This window comes from Cetorhinus maximus, unplaced genomic scaffold, assembly GCF_964194155.1.
Source record: "Cetorhinus maximus unplaced genomic scaffold, sCetMax3.hap1.1 HAP1_SCAFFOLD_993, whole genome shotgun sequence".
Classification (NCBI taxonomy): Eukaryota; Metazoa; Chordata; class Chondrichthyes; order Lamniformes; family Cetorhinidae; genus Cetorhinus; species Cetorhinus maximus.
Genome location: NW_027596935.1, coordinates 75,460 through 93,484, shown reverse-complemented (window position 1 = coordinate 93,484; position 18,025 = coordinate 75,460). Strand labels below are relative to the sequence as shown.

The 18,025-nt window shown below is 52.0% G+C and overlaps 1 non-coding gene and 3 pseudogenes across 1 annotated transcript; all 4 read right to left on the bottom strand.

The window, feature by feature from the left end:
- Nucleotides 1-4,058: 4,058 nt before the first annotated feature.
- LOC144675411 (U2 spliceosomal RNA) lies at nucleotides 4,059-4,236 on the bottom strand (annotated as a pseudogene).
- Nucleotides 4,237-7,595: 3,359 nt separating this feature from the next.
- LOC144675402 (U2 spliceosomal RNA) lies at nucleotides 7,596-7,777 on the bottom strand. The gene has a single exon (XR_013574952.1). It is a non-coding gene; the product is annotated as a U2 spliceosomal RNA (small nuclear RNA).
- A 3,352-nt stretch (nucleotides 7,778-11,129) lies between these two features.
- On the bottom strand, nucleotides 11,130-11,307 carry LOC144675410 (U2 spliceosomal RNA; annotated as a pseudogene).
- Nucleotides 11,308-14,657: 3,350 nt separating this feature from the next.
- Nucleotides 14,658-14,832, bottom strand: LOC144675406 (U2 spliceosomal RNA; annotated as a pseudogene).
- Between the last annotated feature and the right edge of the window lie 3,193 nt (nucleotides 14,833-18,025).

Below are 18,025 nucleotides of genomic sequence, written 5' to 3'. Positions count from 1 at the left end.
TTTCCAGTGAATACTACATGTATCACTTTTGCCTTGAAGCACCTCAGAGTGAAACATGATCTATGTAGGCAACTTAAATACCATTGCACTGTCTGACTGTCTGTTATGACCATTTTGAAATGTCTGCAATGTTCCTTCCTGCAATGGTTGCGCTAGATGTGTCGTGTAACTGGCAGGTAATGGGAAATTTCGAGAAACGGTCAGTCACAAGGGAGAACACGTGACAGGCATGAGAGACAATCCACGAGTCTTTGTAGCTGAGTTTCCGTGTGAGCAACTAGCTCACAGCGCAGAGGAGTTCTTCGATCGAGGCCTGCTGTATTTTTGTCTTTGCTTTCAGTTTGGGCAGTCAAAGAACAAAGAACAAAAAAAACGTACAGCACAGGAACATGTATTTCGGCCCTCCAAGCCTGCGCCGATCAGTCTGTGGAGCTTGCCGGCTGACCTGGCATGCAGCTAAACTCCTTCCACATCTACAGGGAAGGCAAAGTCAGGAGCGTTTCTCTCAGAGCGTAGTGAGTCTTTGGAACTCTCTTCCTCAAAAGGTGGTGGAAACAGGGTCTTTGAATATTTTCAAGACAGAGCTGGATAGATTAACAAGGCGGGGTGGAAGGTTATCGGTGGTAGGCAGGAATGTGGGGTTGAGGTTGCAATCAGATCAGCCATGATCTTCTGAATAGTGGAGCAGGCTCTTGGGGCCCAGTGGCCTACTCCTGCTCCTAAGTTGTATGTTCGTACATGTAGGGGCATTAGTTTTTACTGATTCCAGTACTTCTCCTGCACTGAACCTGGAGAGTACTACGTCAGCTGCTGTTGAGTTGTTTCCTGATGCCCTGCTTTCTTTTGTACGAGCTGTCTAGCATCCTCGTTATGGGCTTCCTTTGCTTGGCATTGGGCCTTCTTTTGGGCTGACTGTTGGTCTATTTCCTTTACGGGATGTCAGCATGACATCACCAGAAGGGAAATGTGTCATGTTATGAAGTCACAGTAAATAAGTCCAATGCATTATATCATTATAATAACACAAGATGATGATCAGCAGTGAGAAGACAGGTGGCAGCAAGGATAAGTACAGGTACGACACAGTGAACAGCCTTAGATCCTGTTAAAATGTTGAAAATGTTTCTCCCCTTCTCAAAGATTATTTCCTTCAAAATTTTAGAAATCTTTCAGCTTCAACCAGAAGTCACATACAAGCCAAACAACAAAACCACCTGCATGCACAGCACAGCACAGCACAGCACAGTATCTGCCAGCCTGCAATGATGTCGGCTCTCTTTTAATCACCTTTTCACCTCCAATCAGTCCTATTCAGCAGGCAAGCAAAGGAGCGCAGAAAATACATCTGCACGGCTGCTTCTAACTTCTAGAAAGGGAACAGCCTTATCCTAGGAAAGTGAAAAATATCTATACTGTCACAAAGTGATGCACTTGAACTGCAAAACACCACGCTTACCTGAGCTTGTGTCACAGTTTTTGCTGTCTACCTCAGCCAGTATTTTTCTGTATTCTCAGTCGTCCATCCTGGCTTCTTGCTTTCTCTGCAGCTTTCAGATGCCTCCCCTTGGCCGGCCTCAGTGCTCAGTGACAGATCAGCGCTCGCTATTATTTGTCCTCAGTGGTAACTGCTAGGGGAGAAATGCTTGACTTTTTCAATCACCTTTTACCTCAGTAAAATCCAAGTAGAACCTAAAGTGGCAATGCTTCTCCCTCTCAGCACCCAACATGTCTTGCCTTTTCTTCAGGTTGGCTTTGAGTAAGCACAACAGTTGCTGCCTGGCTGCCATTAGAGACAGTTTTCAAGTACAGAGACAAGGGGCAGCCCCATGACCCCTCCCCCGACTCCTGCACAATATGCAAATGTAGCACATTGTCTGAGTGCAATTTGGGAGCTGAAGATGGTTTCACAGTGGGATACAAGATATGAGGAGAGGTCACAGTCAACGTTTCCTCACAGACACACCGCCACATAAGCCCCTTTAAATTTGCGCGGCTGTGCAAAAAATTTAATGGGCCCGCACACTTAAACAAATCGGTCACGCACTGTAATGACTCGCCTCATTCAGTTCAACAGAAATTAGGATCATGTTTTTAACCTGTGCCCTCGTTTTAAAATATTTTGTGTTCCATATTTACTTTCTCAATTTGTTATTAACTTACTTTACACTGCTTTATATCCTATCTTGTCGCAGATGTGGATCAGTCTGCGCACCGACAGCGGATCCGACCAGAAGACGGCGACGTCGTCCATGTACAGGGAGGCTTTTACCTGAATGCCTCCACTGCCTGGGATCGTCACTCCTCTTATGCCCGGATCCTTCCTGATGGACTCGGCAAAGGGTTCTATGCAACACACGAAAAGAACAGGCGAGAGAGGACAGCCCTGCCTGACTCCAGATTTAATCGGAAAGCTATCTGTTTCCCACCCGTTGATTGAGACTGCGCTACTGATGTTAGTGTAGAGCAGTTGGATCCAATTTCGAATTCCCTCCCCAAACCCCATTTTGGAGCGCACATCTACCATGTAGGTGTGCGATATTCTGTCAAAGGCCTTCTCCTGATCCAAGCTGATGAGGCAGGTATCCACCCCCCTGTCCTGTACATAGGCAATCGTATCCCTGAGCAGCGCCAGGCTGTCAGAGATCTTCCTGCCTGGCACAGAGCAGGTCTGGTCAGGGTGAATCACCAATTCCAGAGCGGATTTGACCCGGTTGGCGATGACCTTGGACAGAATCTTATAGTCCACATTCAACAGTGAAATGGGTCGCCAATTTCTAATTTCCTCCCTTTCCCCCTTGTGCTTGTAGATGAGGGTGATGATGCCTTTCCTCATGGATTCTGACATACTACCGGCCAGGAGCATACTCTCGTACACTCCTAGCAGGTCTGGGCCGATCAAGTCCCACAGAGCCGAATACAACTCCGTCGGCAAGCCGTCGCTTCCGGGGGTTTTACTCTTCTCCAAGGACTCGAGGGCCTTAGTCAGTTCGTCAGGAGTTAGCGGTTTGTCCAGGCTCTCCCGCGTACTGTGGTCTAAGACCTCCGTGATAGAGGACAGGAAGGACTGGGAGGCCGTGCTGTCCGTGGGCTTCACGTCATACAATCCGGCATAAAAGGATTTGCTGATCCTCAGAATGTCGGACCGTGATGACTTTACTGAGCCGTCTTCTTCCTTCAGGCTGCTGATCACAGAGCGCTCTCTGTGTACCTTTTGGAAGAAGAAACGTGAGCACGTCTCATCCTGCTCCATGGAGCGGACTCTGGAACGGAAGATGATCTTGGAGGCCTCCGAGGCAAAGTGCGAGGCTTGCTGGCCCTTCACCTCTTGGAGCTCCTCCTTGACATCCACCCCCATCGACTGCAGCCGGAGCAGATTCTGCATCTTTTTCTGGAGTCGGGACATTTCCCTCGGTTCCTTTCTAGCTTTCTGGGTGCCTTTGAGGATGAAAAACCTCTTGATGTTTCCCTTGATCGCTTCCCACCAGTGTGTCAGGGACTCAAAGAGGGGTTTCACGGTTCTCCAACCTTTGTAATCCCTCTTGAGCTCCTCAATGTTCTCTGGGGTCAGCAGTTGCACATTTAGCTTCCATGCCCCCCTGCCCACCCTCAGGTCCTTCTCCAAGTGGCAGTCCGCCAGTAGGAGGCAGTGGTCAGAGAAGAACACCGGCTTGACCTCGGTGGATCTGACTGTGAATGCACGGGACACAAACAGGAAGTCTATCCTGGAACGAATGGACCCGTCTGGCCGCGACCAGGTGTATCTACGCTGCGCTCGGTCTGCAGGGTTGCTGAAGACGTCGTGCAGCTTGGCATCCTTAACTGTTTCCATCAGGGATCTGGACGTAGCGTCCAATCTGCTGCCGGCCCTGCCAGCGAGTGTTGGGTGAGAGTGCGTGTTTTTTGTGTGTAGCTGCTGCGGGTGAGTGAGTGAGTGAGAGAGAGAGAGAGAGAGAGAGAAAGAAAGAAAGTTGGATTTTGGAACATGTACATGTTGAGAAGTAAAGAAAGCAGATGTTTGTAAGAAAACTATTTTTAGCATTGAAAATCCCCTGGAAAGGGGAGGGTGCACCGTTCCCAGAGATACTGCAATACCGGGTCGATGCGTGGAGTGGACGGAGCAAGCCCCTATTCCATCTCCCTGCTCCAAAAATCAATTTAATATATGGTCCCCAGATAAGGGACGTATCAGATATTAAACTGATAAGAACAGATTTTTTTTTTTTTTTGTAAAAATATACTTTATTCATAAAATATCTTCAATCACATTCCACACCATTTCAAAAACAACCTTACAAGGGTACAATCCAGGGTTAAACTTTTACAAAATGTATCACCAGGTGCATTAGTACAAACAATATTACAATCATTTACAGCCTTTCATTTTGATCTGTACAGCCCGAGGGGCTCTAAACAGTTCCCAGTCTCTCGGTGCGCTGTGGTAGAAAGGTCTTAGACAGCGACCCTTCCCCATTGCGCCTTTGCGGCAGCTGCCCCAAGCTTTAGTGCGTCCCTCAGCACGTAGTCCTGGACTTTGGATTGTGCCAGTCCGCAACAATCGGTCGGGGACAACTCTTTGTGCTGGAAGACCAACAAGTTTCGGGCAGACCAAAGCGCCTCTTTCACCGAGTTGATGATCCTCCAGCTGCAGTTGATGTTTGTCTCGGTGTGTGTCCCTGGGAACAGCCCGTAGAGCACAGAGTCCTGTGTCACAGAACTGCTCGGGATGAACCTCGACAGCAACCACTGCATCTCTCTCCAGACTTTCTTTGCAAAGGCACAATCCACAAGGAGGTGGACAACGGTCTCTTCCCCACCACAGCCACCTCGAGGGCAACGTGCAGAGGGGGTGAGCTTCCTGGCGTGTAGGAAGGATCTGACGGGGAGGGCCTTTCTCACCACCAGCCAAGCTACGTCTTGGTGCTTGTTGGAAAGTTCTGGCGATGAGGCATTCTGCCAAATGACTTTGACAGTCTGCTCGGGGAACCATCCCACAGGGTCCACCCTCTCCTTATCCCTCAGGGCCTCTAGGACGTTACGTGCTGACCACTGCCTGATGGACTTGTGGTCAAAGGTGTTTTTCTGCATCAATTTTTCCACCAGGGACAGGTGGTACGGCACGGTCCAACTACTTGGAGCGTTCCGCGGCAGCGTGGCCAGACCCATCCTTCGCAACACCGGGGACAGGTAGAACCTCAGCACGTAGTGACGCTTGGTGTTTGCGTACTGAGGGTCTACGCACCGCTTGATGCAGCCGCACACAAAGGTGGCCATCAGTATGAGGGCGATGTTGGGCACGTTTTTTCCCCCTTTATCTAGAGGCTTGTAGATCGCGTCCCTGCGGACACGATCCATTTTCGACCTCCAGATAAAGCGGAAGATGGCTCGAGTGATCGCCGTCGCGCAGGAGTCTGGAATGGGCCAGACCTGCGCCACGTACAGCAACAGCGAGAGTACCTCACACCTGATGACCAGGTTCTTACCCGCAATGGAGAGGGAGCGTCGATCCCACATGCCCAGTTTCCTTTTCACCATAGCCACTCGCTCCTTCCAGTTTCTAACGCATGCCCCGGTCCCTCCGAACCATATCCCCAGCACCTTCAGGCCGTCAGCCCTGACAGTGAAGGGGACAAAGGATCGGTCAGCCCAGTTCCCAAAGAACATGGCCTCGCTCTTCCCACGATTTACCTTGGCTCCCGAGGCCAGTTCGAACTGGTCGCAGACGTGCATCAGTCTGCGCACCGACAGCGGATCCGAGCAGAAGACGGCGACGTCGTCCATGTACAGGGAGGCTTTTACCTGAGTGCCTCCACTGCCTGGGATCGTCACTCCTCTTATGCCCGGATCCTTCCTGATGGACTCGGCAAAGGGTTCTATGCAACACACGAAAAGGACAGGCGAGAGAGGACAGCCCTGCCTGACTCCAGATTTAATCGGAAAGCTATCCGTTTCCCACCCATTGATTGAGACTGCGCTACTGATGTTAGTGTAGAGCAGTTGGATCCAATTTCGAATTCCCTCCCCAAACCCCATTTTGGAGCGCACATCCCCCATGTAGGTGTGCGATATTCTGTCAAAGGCCTTCTCCTGATCCAAGCTGATGAGGCAGGTATCCACCCCCCTGTCCTGTACATAGGCAATCATATCCCTGAGCAGCGCCAGGCTGTCAGAGATCTTCCTGCCTGGCACAGAGCAGGTCTGGTCAGGGTGAATCACCAATTCCAGAGCGGATTTGACCCGGTTGGCGATGATCTTGGACAGAATCTTATAGTCCACATTCAACAGTGAAATGGGTCGCCAATTTCTAATTTCCTCCCTTTCCCCCTTGTGCTTGTAGATGAGGGTGATGATGCCTTTCCTCATGGATTCTGACATACTACCGGCCAGGAGCATACTCTCGTACACTCCTAGCAGGTCTGGGCCGATCAAGTCCCACAGAGCCGAATACAACTCCGTCGGCAAGCCGTCGCTTCCGGGGGTTTTACTCTTCTCCAAGGACTCGAGGGCCTTAGTCAGTTCTTCAGGAGTTAGCGGTTTGTCCAGGCTCTCCCGCGTACTGTGGTCTAAGACCTCCGTGATAGAGGACAGGAAGGACTGGGAGGCCGTGCTGTCCGTGGGCTTCACGTCATACAATCCGGCATAAAAGGATTTGCTGATCCTCAGAATGTCGGACCGTGATGACTTTACTGAGCCGTCTTCTTCCTTCAGGCTGCTGATCACAGAGCGCTCTCTGTGTACCTTTTGGAAGAAGAAACGTGAGCACGTCTCATCCTGCTCCATGGAGCGGACTCTGGAACGGAAGATGATCTTGGAGGCCTCCGAGGCAAAGTGCGAGGCTTGCTGGCCCTTCACCTCTTGGAGCTCCTCCTTGACATCGAAACCCATCGACTGCAGCCGCAGCAGATTCTGCATCTTTTTCTGGAGTCGGGACATTTCCCTCTGTTCCTTTCTAGCTTTCTGGGTGCCTTTGAGGATGAAAAACCTCTTGATGCTTCCCTTGATCGCTTCCCACCAGTGTGTCAGGGACTCAAAGAGGGGTTTCACGGTTCTCCAACCTTTGTAATCCCTCTTGAGCTCCTCAATGTTCTCTGGGGTCAGCAGTTGCACATTTAGCTTCCATGCCCCCCTGCCCACCCTCAGGTCCTTCTCCAAGTGGCAGTCCGCCAGTAGGAGGCAGTGGTCAGAGAAGAACACCGGCTTGACCTCGGTGGATCTGACTGTGAATGCACGGGACACAAACAGGAAGTCTATCCTGGAACGAATGGACCCGTCTGGCCGCGACCAGGTGTATCTACGCTGCGCTCCGTCTGCAGGGTTGCTGAAGACGTCGTGCAGCTTGGCATCCTTAACTGTTTCCATCAGGGATCTGGACGTAGCGTCCAATCTGCTGCCGGCCCTGCCAGCGAGTGTTGGGTGAGAGTGCGTGTTTTTTGTGTGTAGCTGCTGCGGGTGAGTGAGTGAGTGAGAGAGAGAGAGAGAGAGAGAGAGAGAGAGAGAAAGAAAGAAAGTTGGATTTTGGAACATGTACATGTTGAGAAGTAAAGAAAGCAGATGTTTGTAAGAAAACTATTTTTAGCATTGAAAATCCCCTGGAAAGGGGAGGGTGCACCGTTCCCAGAGATACTGCAATACCGGGTCGATGCGTGGAGTGGACGGAGCAAGCCCCTATTCCATCTCCCTGCTCCAAAAATCAATTTAATATATGGTCCCCAGATAAGGGACGTATCAGATATTAAACTGATAAGAACAGATTTTTTTTTTTTTTTTTTTGTAAAAATATACTTTATTCATAAAATATCTTCAATCACATTCCAAACCATTTCAAAAACAACATTACAAGGGTACAATCCAGGTTAAACTTTTACAAAATGTATCACCAGGTGCATCAGTACAAACAATATTACAATCATTTACAGCCTTTCATTTTGATCTGTACAGCCCGAGGGGCTCTAAACAGTTCCCAGTCTCTCGGTGCGCTGTGGTAGAAAGGTCTTAGACAGCGACCCTTCCCCATTGCGCCTTTGCGGCAGCTGCCCCAAGCTTTAGTGCGTCCCTCAGCACGTAGTCCTGGACTTTGGATTGTGCCAGTCCGCAACAATCGGTCGGGGACAACTCTTTGTGCTGGAAGACCAACAAGTTTCGGGCAGACCAAAGCGCCTCGTTCACCGAGTTGATGATCCTCCAGCTGCAGTTGATGTTTGTCTCGGTGTGTGTCCCTGGGAACAGCCCGTAGAGCACAGAGTCCTGTGTCACAGAACTGCTCGGGATGAACCTCGACAGCAACCACTGCATCTCTCTCCAGACTTTCTTTGCAAAGGCACAATCCACAAGGAGGTGGACAACGGTCTCTTCCCCACCACAGCCACCTCGAGGGCAACGTGCAGAGGGGGTGAGCTTCCTGGCGTGTAGGAAGGATCTGACGGGGAGGGCCTTTCTCACCACCAGCCAAGCTACGTCTTGGTGCTTGTTGGAAAGTTCTGGCGATGAGGCATTCTGCCAAATGACTTTGACAGTCTGCTCGGGGAACCATCCCACAGGGTCCACCCTCTCCTTATCCCTCAGGGCCTCTAGGACGTTACGTGCTGACCACTGCCTGATGGACTTGTGGTCAAAGGTGTTTTTCTGCATCAATTTTTCCACCAGGGACAGGTGGTACGGCACGGTCCAACTACTTGGAGCGTTCCGCGGCAGCGTGGCCAGACCCATCCTTCGCAACACCGGGGACAGGTAGAACATCAGCACGTAGTGACACTTGGTGTTTGCGTACTGAGGGTCTACGCACCGCTTGATGCAGCCGCACACAAAGGTGGCCATCAGTATGAGGGCGATGTTGGGCACGTTTTTTCCCCCTTTATCTAGAGGCTTGTACATCGCGTCCCTGCGGACACGATCCATTTTCGACCTCCTGATAAAGCGGAAGATGGCTCGAGTTATCGCCGTCGCGCAGGAGTCTGGAATGGGCCAGACCTGCGCCACGTACAGCAACAGCGAGAGTACCTCACACCTGATGACCACGTTCTTACCCGCAATGGAGAGGGAGCGTCGATCCCACATGCCCAGTTTCCTCTTCACCATAGCCACTCGCTCCTTCCAGTTTCTAACGCATGCCCCGGTCCCTCCGAACCATATCCCCAGCACCTTCAGGCCGTCAGCCCTGACAGTGAAGGGGACAAAGGATCGGTCAGCCCAGTTCCCAAAGAACATGGCCTCGCTCTTCCCACGATTTACCTTGGCTCCCGAGGCCAGTTCGAACTGGTCGCAGATGTGCATCAGTCTGCGCACCGACAGCGGATCCGAGCAGAAGACGGCGACGTCGTCCATGTACAGGGAGGCTTTTACCTGAGTGCCTCCACTGCCTGGGATCGTCACTCCTCTTATGCCCGGATCCTTCCTGATGGACTCGGCAAAGGGTTCTATGCAACACACGAAAAGGACAGGCGAGAGAGGACAGCCCTGCCTGACTCCAGATTTAATCGGAAAGCTATCTGTTTCCCACCCATTGATTGAGACTGCGCTACTGATGTTAGTGTAGAGCAGTTGGATCCAATTTCGAATTCCCTCCCCAAACCCCATTTTGGAGAGCACATCCCCCATGTAGGTGTGCGATATTCTGTCAAAGGCCTTCTCCTGATCCAAGCTGATGAGGCAGGTATCCACACCCCTGTCCTGTACATAGGCAATCGTATCCCTGAGCAGCGCCAGGCTGTCAGAGATCTTCCTGCCTGGCACAGAGCAGGTCTGGTCAGGGTGAATCACCAATTCCAGAGCGGATTTGACCCGGTTGGCGATGACCTTGGACAGAATCTTATAGTCCAAATTCAACAGTGAAATGGGTCGCCAATTTCTAATTTCCTCCCTTTCCCCCTTGTGCTTGTAGATGAGGGTGATGATGCCTTTCCTCATGGATTCTGACATACTACCGGCCAGGAGCATACTCTCGTACACTCCTAGCAGGTCTGGCCCGATCAAGTCCCACAGAGCCCAATACAACTGCGTCGGCAAGCCGTCGCTTCCGGGGGTTTTACTCTTCTCGAAGGACTCGAGGGCCTTAGTCAGTTCGTCAGGAGTTAGCGGTTTGTCCAGGCTCTCCCGCGTACTGTGGTCTAAGACCTCCGTGATAGAGGACAGGAAGGACTGGGAGGCCGTGCTGTCCGTGGGCTTCACGTCATACAGTCCGGCATAAAAGGATTTGCTGATCCTCACAATGTCGGACCGTGATGACTTTACTGAGCCGTCTTCTTCCTTCAGGCTGCTGATCACAGAGCGCTCTCTGTGTACCTTTTGGAAGAAGAAACGTGAGCACGTCTCATCCTGCTCCATGGAGCGGACTCTGGAACGGAAGATGATCTTGGAGGCCTCCGAGGCAAAGTGCGAGGCTTGCTGGCCCTTCACCTCTTGGAGCTCCTCCTTGACATCGACCCCCATCGACTGCAGCCGCAGCAGATTCTGCATCTTTATCTGGAGTCGGGACATTTCCCTCTGTTCCTTTCTAGCTTTCTGGGTGCCTTCGAGGATGAAAAACCTCTTGATGCTTCCCTTGATCGCTTCCCACCAGTGTGTCAGGGACTCAAAGAGGGGTTTCACGGTTCTCCAACCTTTGTAATCCCTCTTGAGCTCCTCAATGTTCTCTGGGGTCAGCAGTTGCACATTTAGCTTCCATGCCCCCCTGCCCACCCTCAGGTCCTTCTCCAAGTGGCAGTCCGCCAGTAGGAGGCAGTGGTCAGAGAAGAACACCGGCTTGACCTCGGTGGATCTGACTGTGAATGCACGGGACACAAACAGGAAGTCTATCCTGGAACGAATGGACCCGTCTGGCCGCGACCAGGTGTATCTACGCTGCGCTCCGTCTGCAGGGTTGCTGAAGACGTCGTGCAGCTTGGCATCCTTAACTGTTTCCATCAGGGATCTGGACGTAGCGTCCAATCTGCTGCCGGCCCTGCCGGCGAGTGTTGGGTGAGAGTGCGTGTTTTTTGTGTGTAGCTGCTGCGGGTGAGTGAGTGAGAGAGAGAGAGAGAGAGAGAGAGAGAGAGAAAGAAAGAAAGTTGGATTTTGGAACATGTACATGTTGAGAAGTAAAGAAAGCAGATGTTTGTAAGAAAACTATTTTTAGCATTGAAAATCCCCTGGAAAGGGGAGGGTGCACCGTTCCCAGAGATACTGCAATACCGGGTCGATGCGTGGAGTGGACGGAGCAAGCCCCTATTCCATCTCCCTGCTCCAAAAATCAATTTAATATATGGTCCCCAGATAAGGGACGTATCAGATATTAAACTGATAAGAACAGATTTTTTTTTTTTTTTGTAAAAATATACTTTATTCATAAAATATCTTCAATCACATTCCAAACCATTTCAAAAACAACATTACAAGGGTACAATCCAGGTTAAACTTTTACAAAATGTATCACCAGGTGCATCAGTACAAACAATATTACAGTCATTTACAGCCTTTCATTTTGATCTGTACAGCCCGAGGGGCTCTAAACAGTTCCCAGTCTCTCGGTGCGCTGTGGTAGAAAGGTCTTAGACAGCGACCCTTCCCCATTGCGCCTTTGCGGCAGCTGCCCCAAGCTTTAGTGCGTCCCTCAGCACGTAGTCCTGGACTTTGGATTGTGCCAGTCCGCAACAATCGGTCGGGGACAACTCTTTGTGCTGGAAGACCAACAAGTTTCGGGCAGACCAAAGCGCCTCTTTCACCGAGTTGATGATCCTCCAGCTGCAGTCGATGTTTGTCTCGGTGTGTGTCCCTGGGAACAGCCCGTAGAGCACAGAGTCCTGTCTCACAGAACTGCTCGGGATGAACCTCGACAGCAACCACTGCATCTCTCTCCAGACTTTCTTTGCAAAGGCACAATCCACAAGGAGGTGGACAACGGTCTCTTCCCCACCACAGCCACCTCGAGGGCAACGTGCAGAGGGGGTGAGCTTCCTGGCGTGTAGGAAGGATCTGACGGGGAGGGCCTTTCTCACCACCAGCCAAGCTACGTCTTGGTGCTTGTTGGAAAGTTCTGGCGATGAGGCATTCTGCCAAATGACTTTGACAGTCTGCTCGGGGAACCATCCCACAGGGTCCACCCTCTCCTTATCCCTCAGGGCCTCTAGGACGTTACGTGCTGACCACTGCCTGATGGACTTGTGGTCAAAGGTGTTTTTCTGCATCAATTTTTCCACCAGGGACAGGTGGTACGGCGCGGTCCAATTACTTGGAGCGTTCCGCGGCAGCGTGGCCAGACCCATCCTTCGCAACACCGGGGACAGGTAGAACCTCAGCACGTAGTGACACTTGGTGTTTGCGTACTGAGGGTCTACGCACCGCTTGATGCAGCCGCACACAAAGGTGGCCATCAGTATGAGGGCGATGTTGGGCACGTTTTTTCCCCCTTTATCTAGAGGCTTGTACATCGCGTCCCTGCGGACACGATCCATTTTCGACCTCCAGATAAAGCGGAAGATGGCTCGAGTTATCGCCGTCGCGCAGGAGTCTGGAATGGGCCAGACCTGCGCCACGTACAGCAACAGCGAGAGTACCTCACACCTGATGACCAGGTTCTTACCCGCAACGGAGAGGGAGCGTCGATCCCACATGCCCAGTTTCCTCTTCACCATAGCCACTCGCTCCTTCCAGTTTCTAACGCATGCCCCGGTCCCTCCGAACCATATCCCCAGCACCTTCAGGCCGTCAGCCCTGACAGTGAAGGGGACAAAGGATCGGTCAGCCCAGTTCCCAAAGAACATGGCCTCGCTCTTCCCACGATTTACCTTGGCTCCCGAGGCCAGTTCGAACTGGTCGCAGATGTGCATCAGTCTGCGCACCGACAGCGGATCCGAGCAGAAGACGGCGACGTCGTCCATGTACAGGGAGGCTTTTACCTGAGTGCCTCCACTGCCTGGGATCGTCACTCCTCTTATGCCCGGATCCTTCCTGATGGACTCGGCAAAGGGTTCTATGCAACACACGAAAAGGACAGGCGAGAGAGGACAGCCCTGCCTGACTCCAGATTTGATCGGGAAGCTATCTGTTTCCCACCCAATGATTGACACTGCGCTACTGATGTTAGTGTAGAGCAGTTGGATCCAATTTCGAATTCCCTCCCCAAACCCCATTTTGGAGAGCACATCCCCCATGTAGGTGTGCGATATTCTGTCAAAGGCCTTCTCCTGATCCAAGCTGATGAGGCAGGTATCCACACCCCTGTCCTGTACATAGGCAATCGTATCCCTGAGCAGCGCCAGGCTGTCAGAGATCTTCCTGCCTGGCACAGAGCAGGTCTGGTCAGGGTGAATCACCAATTCCAGAGCGGATTTGACCCGATTGGCGATGACCTTGGACAGAATCTTATAGTCCACATTCAACAGTGAAATGGGTCGCCAATTTCTAATTTCCTCCCTTTCCCCCTTGTGCTTGTAGATGAGGGTGATGATGCCTTTCCTCATGGATTCTGACATACTACCGGCCAGGAGCATTCTCTCGTACACTCCTAGCAGGTCTGGCCCGATCAAGTCCCACAGAGCCCAATACAACTCCGCCGGCAAGCCGTCGCTTCCGGGGGTTTTATTCTTCTCGAAGGACTCGAGGGCCTTAGTCAGTTCGTCAGGAGTTAGCGGTTTGTCCAGGCTCTCCCGCGTGCTGTGGTCTAAGACCTCCGTGATAGAGGACAGGAAGGACTGGGAGGCCGTGCTGTCCGTGGGCTTCACGTCATACAATCCGGCATAAAAGGATTTGCTGATCCTCAGAATGTCGGACCGTGATGACTTTACTGAGCCGTCTTCTTCCTTCAGGCTGCTGATCACAGAGCGCTCTCTGTGTACCTTTTGGAAGAAGAAACGTGAGCACGTCTCATCCTGCTCCACGGAGCGGACTCTGGAATGGAAGATGATCTTGGAGGCCTCCGAGGCAAAGTGCGAGGCTTGCTGGCCCTTCACCTCTTGGAGCTCCTCCTTGACATCGACCCCCATCGACTGCAGCCGGAGCAGGTTCTGCATCTTTTTCTGGAGTCGGGACATTTCCCTCTGTTCCTTTCTAGCTTTCTGGGTGCCTTTGCGGATGAAAAACCTCTTGATGCTTCCCTTGGTCACTTCCCACCAGTGTGTCAGGGACTCAAAGAGGGGTTTCACGGTTCTCCAACCTTTGTAATCCCTCTTGAGCTCCTCAATGTTCTCTGGGGTCAGCAGTTGCACATTTAGCTTCCATGCCCCCCTGCCCACCCTCAGGTCTTCCTCCAAGTGGCAGTCCGCCAGTAGGAGGCAGTGGTCAGAGAAGAACACCGGCTTGACCTCGGTGGATCTGACTGTGAATGCACGGGACACAAACAGGAAGTCTATCCTGGAACGAATGGACCCGTCTGGCCGCGACCAGGTGTATCTACGCTGCGCTCCGTCTGCAGGGTTGCTGAAGACGTCGTGCAGCTTGGCATCCTTAACTGTTTCCATCAGGGATCTGGACGTAGCGTCCAATCTGCTGCCGGCCCTGCCGGCGAGTGTTGGGTGAGAGTGCGTGTTTTTTGTGTGTAGCTGCTGCGGGTGAGTGAGTGAGAGAGAGAGAGAGAGAGAGAGAGAGAGAAAGAAAGAAAGTTGGATTTTGGAACATGTACATGTTGAGAAGTAAAGAAAGCAGATGTTTGTAAGAAAACTATTTTTAGCATTGAAAATCCCCTGGAAAGGGGAGGGTGCACCGTTCCCAGAGATACTGCAATACCGGGTCGATGCGTGGAGTGGACGGAGCAAGCCCCTATTCCATCTCCCTGCTCCAAAAATCAATTTAATATATGGTCCCCAGATAAGGGACGTATCAGATATTAAACTGATAAGAACAGGTTGTTTTTTTTTGTAAAAATATACTTTATTCATAAAATATCTTCAATCACATTCAAAACCATTTCAAAAACAACATTACAAGGGTACAATCCAGGTTAAACTTTTACAAAATGTATCACCAGGTGCATCAGTACAAACAATATTACAATCATTTACAGCCTTTCATTTTGATCTGTACAGCCCGAGGGGCTCTAAACAGTTCCCAGTCTCTCGGTGCGCTGTGGTAGAAAGGTCTTAGACAGCGACCCTTCCCCATTGCGCCTTTGCGGCAGCTGCCCCAAGCTTTAGTGCGTCCCTCAGCACGTAGTCCTGGACTTTGGATTGTGCCAGTCCGCAACAATCGGTCGGGGACAACTCTTTGTGCTGGAAGACCAACAAGTTTCGGGCAGACCAAAGCGCCTCGTTCACCGAGTTGATGATCCTCCAGCTGCAGTTGATGTTTGTCTCGGTGTGTGTCCCTGGGAACAGCCCGTAGAGCACAGAGTCCTGTGTCACAGAACTGCTCGGGATGAACCTCGACAGCAACCACTGCATCTCTCTCCAGACTTTCTTTGCAAAGGCACAATCCACAAGGAGGTGGACAACGGTCTCTTCCCCACCACAGCCACCTCGAGGGCAACGTGCAGAGGGGGTGAGCTTCCTGGCGTGTAGGAAGGATCTGACGGGGAGGGCCTTTCTCACCACCAGCCAAGCTACGTCTTGGTGCTTGTTGGAAAGTTCTGGCGATGAGGCATTCTGCCAAATGACTTTGACAGTCTGCTCGGGGAACCATCCCACAGGGTCCACCCTCTCCTTATCCCTCAGGGCCTCTAGGACGTTACGTGCTGACCACTGCCTGATGGACTTGTGGTCAAAGGTGTTTTTCTGCATCAATTTTTCCACCAGGGACAGGTGGTACGGCACGGTCCAACTACTTGGGGCGTTCCGCGGCAGCGTGGCCAGACCCATCCTTCGCAACACCGGGGACAGGTAGAACCTCAGCACGTAGTGACACTTGGTGTTTGCGTACTGAGGGTCTACGCACCGCTTGATGCAGCCGCACACAAAGGTGGCCATCAGTATGAGGGCGATGTTGGGCACGTTTTTTCCCCCTTTATCTAGAGGCTTGTACATCGCGTCCCTGCGGACCCGATCCATTTTCGACCTCCAGATAAAGCGGAAGATGGCTCGAGTTATCGCCGTCGCGCAGGAGTCTGGAATGGGCCAGACCTGCGCCACGTACAGCAACAGCGAGAGTACCTCACACCTGATGACCAGGTTCTTACCCGCAATGGAGAGGGAGCTTCGATCCCACATGCCCAGTTTCCTCTTCACCATAGCCACTCGCTCCTTCCAGTTTCTAACGCATGCCCCGGTCCCTCCGAACCATATCCCCAGCACCTTCAGGCCGTCAGCCCTGACAGTGAAGGGGACAAAGGATCGGTCAGCCCAGTTCCCAAAGAACATGGCCTCGCTCTTCCCACGATTTACCTTGGCTCCCGAGGCCAGTTCGAACTGGTCGCAGATGTGCATCAGTCTGCGCACCGACAGCGGATCCGAGCAGAAGACGGCGACGTCGTCCATGTACAGGGAGGCTTTTACCTGAGTGCCTCCACTGCCTGGGATCGTCACTCCTCTTATGCCCGGGTCGTTCCTGATGGACTCGGCAAAGGGTTCTATGCAACACACGAAAAGGACAGGCGAGAGAGGACAGCCCTGCCTGACTCCAGATTTAATCGGAAAGCTATCTGTTTCCCACCCATTGATTGAGACTGCGCTACTGATGTTAGTGTAGAGCAGTTGGATCCAATTTCGAATTCCCTCCCCAAAGCCCATTTTGGAGAGCACATCCCCCATGTAGGTGTGCGATATTCTGTCAAAGGCCTTCTCCTGATCCAAGCTGATGAGGCAGGTATCCACACCCCTGTCCTGTACATAGGCAATCGTATCCCTGAGCAGCGCCAGGCTGTCAGAGATCTTCCTGCCTGGCACAGAGCAGGTCTGGTCAGGGTGAATCACCAATTCCAGAGCGGATTTGACCCGGTTGGCGATGACCTTGGACAGAATCTTATAGTCCACATTCAACAGTGAAATGGGTCGCCAATTTCTAATTTCCTCCCTTTCCCCCTTGTGCTTGTAGATGAGGGTGATGATGCCTTTCCTCATGGATTCTGACATACTACCGGCCAGGAGCATACTCTCGTACACTCCTAGCAGGTCTGGCCCGATCAAGTCCCACAGAGCCCAATACAACTCCGCCGGCAAGCCGTCGCTTCCGGGGGTTTTACTCTTCTCGAAGGACTCGAGGGCCTTAGTCAGTTCGTCAGGAGTTAGCGGTTTGTCCAGGCTCTCCCGCGTACTGTGGTCTAAGACCTCCGTGATAGAGGACAGGAAGGACTGGGAGGCCGTGCTGTCCGTGGGCTTCACGTCATACAATCCGGCATAAAAGGATTTGCTGATCCTCAGAATGTCGGACCGTGATGACTTTACTGAGCCGTCTTCTTCCTTCAGGCTGCTGATCACAGAGCGCTCTCTGTGTACCTTTTGGAAGAAGAAACGTGAGCACGTCTCATCCTGCTCTACGGAGCGGACTCTGGAACGGAAGATGATCTTGGAGGCCTCCGAGGCAAAGTGCGAGGCTTGCTGGCCCTTCACCTCTTGGAGCTCCTCCTTGACATCGACCCCCATCGACTGCAGCCGCAGCAGATTCTGCATCTTTTTCTGGAGTCGGGACATTTCCCTCTGTTCCTTTCTAGCTTTCTGGGTGCCTTTGAGGATGAAAAACCTCTTGATGTTTCCCTTGATCGCTTCCCACCAGTGTGTCAGGGACTCAAAGAGGGGTTTCACGGTTCTCCAACCTTTGTAATCCCTCTTGAGCTCCTCAATGTTCTCTGGGGTCAGCAGTTGCACATTTAGCTTCCATTCCCCCTGCCCACCCTCAGGTCCTTCTCCAAGTGGCAGTCCGCCAGTAGGAGGCAGTGGTCAGAGAAGAACACCGGCTTGACCTCGGTGGATCTGACTGTGAATGCACGGGACACAAACAGGAAGTCTATCCTGGAACGAATGGACCCGTCTGGCCGCGACCAGGTGTATCTACGCTGCGCTCCGTCTGCAGGGTTGCTGAAGACGTCGTGCAGCTTGGCATCCTTAACTGTTTCCATCAGGGATCTGGACGTAGCGTCCAATCTGCTGCCGGCCCTGCCGGCGAGTGTTGGGTGAGAGTGCGTGTTTTTTGT